Raw genomic sequence first — 6781 nt, forward strand, 5'->3', positions numbered from 1 at the left:
AGGAAAAGATATAGAGTGGCCACTATATTTTAGTTGGCCACCTTTTGCATAGATCACTTGAAGTATTGGGCTGACTCTTGCAATTATCATCTCTTCTATCTTAGTTAGGATTTTTAAGCAAGAAGTTTTCTCTTCAGATTCCATGTGATTTCATTGTGAGAACCGGTGACCATCCTTTTCAAATGCACATCTACAATAAGTATTTGTACCATTGTACTTTTTTTTTGGATACATAGATACTTTTCCATGCAAATTACACATGTTAACATCTTTGAAAGGGTATCCAACTTTGCACGAAAGTTATTTCTAGTAGTGCAATAATTTGTACCAAATTGTAGTACACTTTCGATTGCCTCTACTGAATCGACATGTGGCGTGCATTTTGGAGGTGAGCGAAAAAGGTGGGGATGTCAAATGGGCATGTCATGTTGGATTGGTTGAGTTATGGTGGACATATTGGGAGGATGGCAAGGTTATGAGGTGGTGACAGCGTAACATTTGTGGTTGTCAAATGAAGGTTTCAATATGTCTCTTGACATTTCTTATTGATCATTTCTGCACTTGCACGATATCATTTTTGTTGCAACTCATTTCTTCGAACTTGTCTACTGGCATCAATATTATTTTGTACTTGCATCATCGAGCCAATTTCTATGAGTACTTTCTATACTGGTTGTATTGATGATCTCTATTTTCACCTTTAGTGTATGAAAGGAAAAGTGTGTTAAACAAGAATACTTAATGGGTATAAACAAATGATAGAGATACTAGTTTGGAACTGACGTGGAAGTAGACTATATAGGCAAGAGAGGAAAGTATGTTATGTAGTTTAGAAATAGTAATACATTAGTACATATGATTTTAAAACATAGTCAAATAATACTAAACTGTAAATACTAACATATGGATGATGTTCATTTATAGATGTACAATAATGTCAATGTTATTTGGTAAAGACATATTTCTTAATTTGAGCAGTTCAGTACATACAAATAGAACACCAGTAAAACAAGCATGTTAGCAATTTACTTAGGGAAAACAATATTGTTGGAAAATCTGTGGTGTAGCTGATTGGTTCAAAGAAAAAGAATAATTTTGTTTAAAAGATAATTTGTAGACAAATTTTAAATATCAATTTCTAAGTAATGACAAGGTGATACAGTCTAAGAAATATATAACCTTATAGTTATAATTAGAAATATACAGATCACTACAGAGTAAAATTTGTTGCAACTGCAATATTTGTATACATATGACTGTATTACAGGACACTCAAAAATAGTAATACTTTGTATGTGGAAAGAAGGATTAATTTAGGAGTTGTGGTCAAGTTCATTTACAACAATTACATGTGAGCTTATCCATTATTCCTAGCTTGTACAAAATTACAATATCTCTATGTTAAAGCATTGTAGATGTGACTCATATGGTCTTAAAGGATATCATAATGATGGTTTGTCTTTCCTATCCATCAAATTTTGTTGCTTTAATGTTGACCTAGAAGAGAAAAGTGTGGCTTACCATTGTGGCCAAAATTTCCTTGCCAGCATCAGCCTCTGTAAGTAGGAAGTGGAGGTCTTCTACAGACACCCAACAAGGCATTTGCAAGGCCGTCAAATGGTGTGACCATTTCAAGCTTGCCTATTGCATCTTTCAAGTTCATTTTCAACATGTAGCTAAAATCACAATTGAGAACATTTAGAGCACACTTTGGGCATTCAAATATAGTTAGAGAGGTCTGTAGAACCTTTTTCTTACATTTTTTATTCTCCACAACACACAGGCATGAGAGGTAGTAAAATTTGTCAAGATGTAGCTTTGTTACAGTAGTTTTGATGCATGTGGCTTCCTCTTGGAAAATGGTGCAATGGAGCAAAGATGAGATAGGTACTACATTGTCAAAGTTTAGAGTGGTTGATGGTACTAGATAAGAGTCTCAAAGCATTGTCAAGGGATTTTTTGGTATACCATGTTCTAGGTGTAGTGTCTTCTAATGTATTAGGATATATTACAATTGCAGTTGGAGATACACTATCTAGAGCCATGCCACACCAGGATATAATATGAACAGATTGGATTAGGAGTATTGAAGGGTTTGCTAGTAGTGGTAGTCCTACAATATTCTTGCCCTCAACATCACATAGTTCACCCCACATGGTGATATCAATAGTACCGTTTGATATATCAGTAATAGTAATTGTGCATTTGTGTATTTTAGTACCATCTACTTTGCGAATGATTGATGCAAGAGTTATAGAAAAAATGATGCCAAGGACATTGTCACATCCCAAAATTTGGACCCATTAAAAAATTTATTATAGTCGTTGAGATGATTAGTCAAAAACTATTGTTCTCCCTTGTTCATTTGAAAATGAGTAGCTTTATGTAACTGTTGTTTCATATGATTCTGGCTATTATCAATTATGTATAATTATTTATTGATGATGGTAGTTAGCCATTACTTGTCATATGTTGATGAAGGTAGTTAGCAATCGCTAGTTTACTGAATGATGGTAGTTAACTAATTTCTTTACTACTAGCTTTATTGTATGTTGGTAAGGATTTATCATGGAGAACTTGTTGTTATTGTGGGAAATGTTACATGGGTGGTTGTAGGAGTAGAAAAAGTGGGGAAGCATTGCTTAATAGGATCTACAGAATGGGGCACTACCTTAGTCCATTTATTTGATCGACAGATATGACCTCTAACTACATTGGTAAGTATATGGTGATAGCATAATAGGGTACATACATTGGACATGCATGAGCTACTTGGACAATCAATAAAACATTAAATATTTAAACATAATCAAAATTCGTACCTATAAATGGTTTATGTTGGTATTCTCATCATTTCATTATATCTACCAATTATGCACGTATACAGATTTGTGTATCCTAATAGTTATAACTTTGGACACAATAATAATATGATGACACCATTTGAAATTTATATATATGTGTGTGTGTGTGTGTGTGTGTGTGTGCAAATATATATATATATATATATATATATATATATATATATATATATATATATATATTATTATTATTATTATTATTATTTTAATAAGGATTCCTTTGAATTCTCTCTTATAAGTCTCTATGAGAGCTGAGTAGACTTTTCATTTTTCTTCTTTTGAATTGGTGAACCAAGAAGTTGATAATATTCTTGTAGCTGCTATCAAGAGATGCAACTTCTATTAAGCCTTCTATGTTGTTCACATTTTTATATAAGCTCGAGAGTATGTTTGCTAGCTACCATCGATATTTTTGTTCTTCTCCATTCCTTCTCCTCATTTTCTTGCCCTTTCTCATACAGCTGATATTGGAGTGAAACTGTTATGTTGTTTTTTCTATTAAGGGTCTTAGCATATTGAAATCTGAGTTGGCAATTTAAACTTTTGAGAGCCAACCATTCAGAATTAGTCAATATTCAATCCTTCACTGATCAAGTTATGTGAAAAGTTTTTCTATTTTTTTATTTTGTTATATTTACTACATCCAAAAATCTAGATTCAAGATAGTTTGAAGGATTTTCAATGATCAATGCTTCACTATGAAGTAAAATAACTCTATCAAATAGTTCCTTTGATCAAGCATACCAAGTTATCTAACCATGGTAAATCTGAAACCGAATACATATGTCATGCTATGATTTCCTTCTCAAATCAGCTTGTCTTTTAAATCTGAATTATAGTCCTCTAAAATTTCTTAAGAGAAGTCCTTGAGTCTTAAGGATGGCTTCATGCTAGTACTAAAATATTATTTTCCATCAACTGAGTTTTAGAAAATGAATTGATATCCTATATGAATAGACACCCAGGACTCACCCAGTTGGTTGGCCAAGAGAGAGGGTGAAGAAGTGGAAAGAAACTTTTGCAAAAACAAAGAATAGGAATTAGAATTGATAAGATAAAATTATTTCTTTTAAATAAATATTCAATAAGATCATGCATGTCCAATCTACTTACCCTATTTTCAATTTGATTAGAAACTCATCCAAAGCCTTGGCCAAGGTGGTGAAAGGCTTGCTTGTCTTCTATAGATCACATGATGTCGATGACACTAGTTAATGAGTCATGCCCATCTATTACTAAGCGGACATTCTAAACACTAGTATTGCTTATATGGCTGGACTCATAGTGCCCCAAGCATTTCCCCAAGGTAGGGAGGGCCTGTCATGTCCCCTTTTCAAATAATTAAAAATAATAATATTTTTGAAGGCAGGCAAGCCCAAAAAGGTGAAGTTTCAGAAAAAGGGGATAATATTTGGAAGCTAATGGACTAATAAATGAAAATTATTATTAAAATATGTTTTATTAACCCCTCTTGGACGTGAGTTAGGGTTATGCCCTCTTTTAAGGGGTTTCAAGGCATTTTGGGCTCATTCCAGAACTTGATTTTTGTTCATTTCTTTGTTGTTCTTCAGAGGTTGCCAAACCTATGGAGAAGGAGACCCAAGTATGGGAGTTTGAAGGTTTCCAAGAAGGCTAAGGATGGGATTTTAAAGCCATTCCATGTGCATGCTCATGCAGAGTTTGCCTTTGTGCTGAACAGTGCAGATTTGTGAGTTTTCGGGTGTGTTTTTTGTAAGAGTTTGGTGTTTTCAGTTGAGTATTTCATATCAGTTTGGATTGCTACTGTATTTCAGACTTTTAGATGTTAAAATAGAGATAAATATATTTATTTGGTCATGATTATACTTTTGTGATAGATTATAAATTTTTTTGTGGTGTTTCCGAGCTATTTTGTGTTATTTTCGGGAGCCCAATGAGCATTGTTTTTATCCTCTGTTTGGGAGCTATTGTGTAAATGTTATAAAGATCTGGAAATTTCATTTTGTAGGTTATTATGCTACTGAAATTTCTATAAAAAATGTCCACTTTTAGATTTATTAATAATATGTGAAGCTGTGAAGTTTTTGGCACTATTTTTGGTATACCCGATTTGGGGTTTATTGAGAAATTGGTGGATCTTTGAAATATTGGTTGTTTGATCTTAAAGATCTGATTAGAGGCTTGAAATATCATATAAAATTAGAAAAGGGACATTTTAGTGGTATCAAAGCTATGATCTTGCCAGCCTGAGGGTTTGTGGAAGTTTGCATGTCAGCTTTGACAACTACCCAAATCTTGCATGTCATAATTTATGGTTGCATGTTGCTTCTAATCAGCTGCATGTCAAAATTTATGGTTGCATGCTACTTCTAATCATTTGCATGTTAGTTCTTGGTGAATTTGGTGGTTTCATGTTGCTTCTAATCAACTACATGTCAAGATTTATGGTTGCATGCAACTGAGTGAAAGTAAAAAATCCAAGGAAGGAAAAAGTATGGTTGATCCAAATGAGATGGCAAAGAAATTCTTCCAAGACATCCAAGGTATTTTTCATAATTACTATTTGTTTTAGCTGCATATTGCAAGTATTTTAAGTCTCATATTTGTATTGAATATTGCCAAAATTAGTTGCACATTCATGTTAGGTCATTGTTTAGACAATCTAGAGTTTTTTTTGTAAGAATTCTCTTTGATGCAAATCAAAACAAGAGTCCTTGCAGCAATCTAAAAAATTATATCAGTCATACGACCCCTTGCTTGCAAAGTGTTTGAAAAAATGTCAAATAACTGAAGTATAAAGATTCTTGGTGTGTGAAGAAGTTATAACCTATTGGGGTTACATTCTACTTTATCCAGAATGGACATGTATAGTACAGAGTCTCATAGGACATGATCTTGGACAATTGATATCCAAAGTTAGAATAGTAGAAAGGATGGTTATTTAGACATTCGAGATAAACTTAGGAAAATAAGCCATGACATGTCTGAACAGTTGGTTGAGCACCATCGTATGATGAATGACATGTTGTCCAACCCAGCTAAGGTGGATAAGTTGATTGGATTTCTATTTGGCAGATTTTCTCATTGGACAGATGACACAATTACCAAGAACTTGCATGAGGAGTTTGAGAAACTAACTTATAGCCAGGCAGAGGTCTCAGATTCTACTCTGCCACAGGAGGTAGTGAGAAAGGATATTATGTAGATTGATAGTAATGGTCAACTTGATACTCAAATTGAGACAATTGTATACAGGTTGTCAAAGGGTGATGTCACAGGTATTCAGGATGGTATAGTTACAACAGGAAGTGGCTACAGCGTAGTGGGTTCAAATGATGATTATGAGGATGTTGTTGTGCATGATGGTGAGATACCTAGTAGAGATGAGCAGACATTGAGCATTCATGACTTTGCTGAGAAAGAGTACCAGGCACAGTTAAATGCTTCGTCACATGAGGTTGAGGCTGGTAGTACTTCACATGATTTGTCTAGCTAGCTGAAAGTGAACAAAGATAGTATTGTGACTTCATTATCTCATCATGATAGGTATGTGGAGTTAGTTGGTATTGGTCATATTACTCAAGTGAGGAGTTTGCTTGAGTTACCAGCTGATTCTAGTTTATGGATATGGATCGAGATTGTTATATTGGCGTCTGGGATTCAGTTGACTGGAGATCTTTAACATTTTTTGGTAGCAATGTTTTTTTGGGTGCTATCATGGATTTGATTAGCAGATTGCATGGTGTTGTCTTTTCTTGTGCTAGCAGCTTGTCTAATTTTGGTATTAGTTTTTATACATCGGTGTTGGGCTTTGTTCATATATCTAGTCAACCATACTTGTTGGAATGTGTTGATGATCTTTCATATTTGGTAGTGTGTACAGATGAGTCCCAGGATCATATTGGCATTGATGACATCTAGGAGGATGCAGTGGGCAGTTT

Source organism: Cupressus sempervirens, chromosome 9 (assembly GCF_028749045.1).
Source record: "Cupressus sempervirens isolate cs-2001-9-10 chromosome 9, ASM2874904v1, whole genome shotgun sequence".
Lineage (NCBI taxonomy): Eukaryota > Viridiplantae > Streptophyta > Pinopsida > Cupressales > Cupressaceae > Cupressus > Cupressus sempervirens.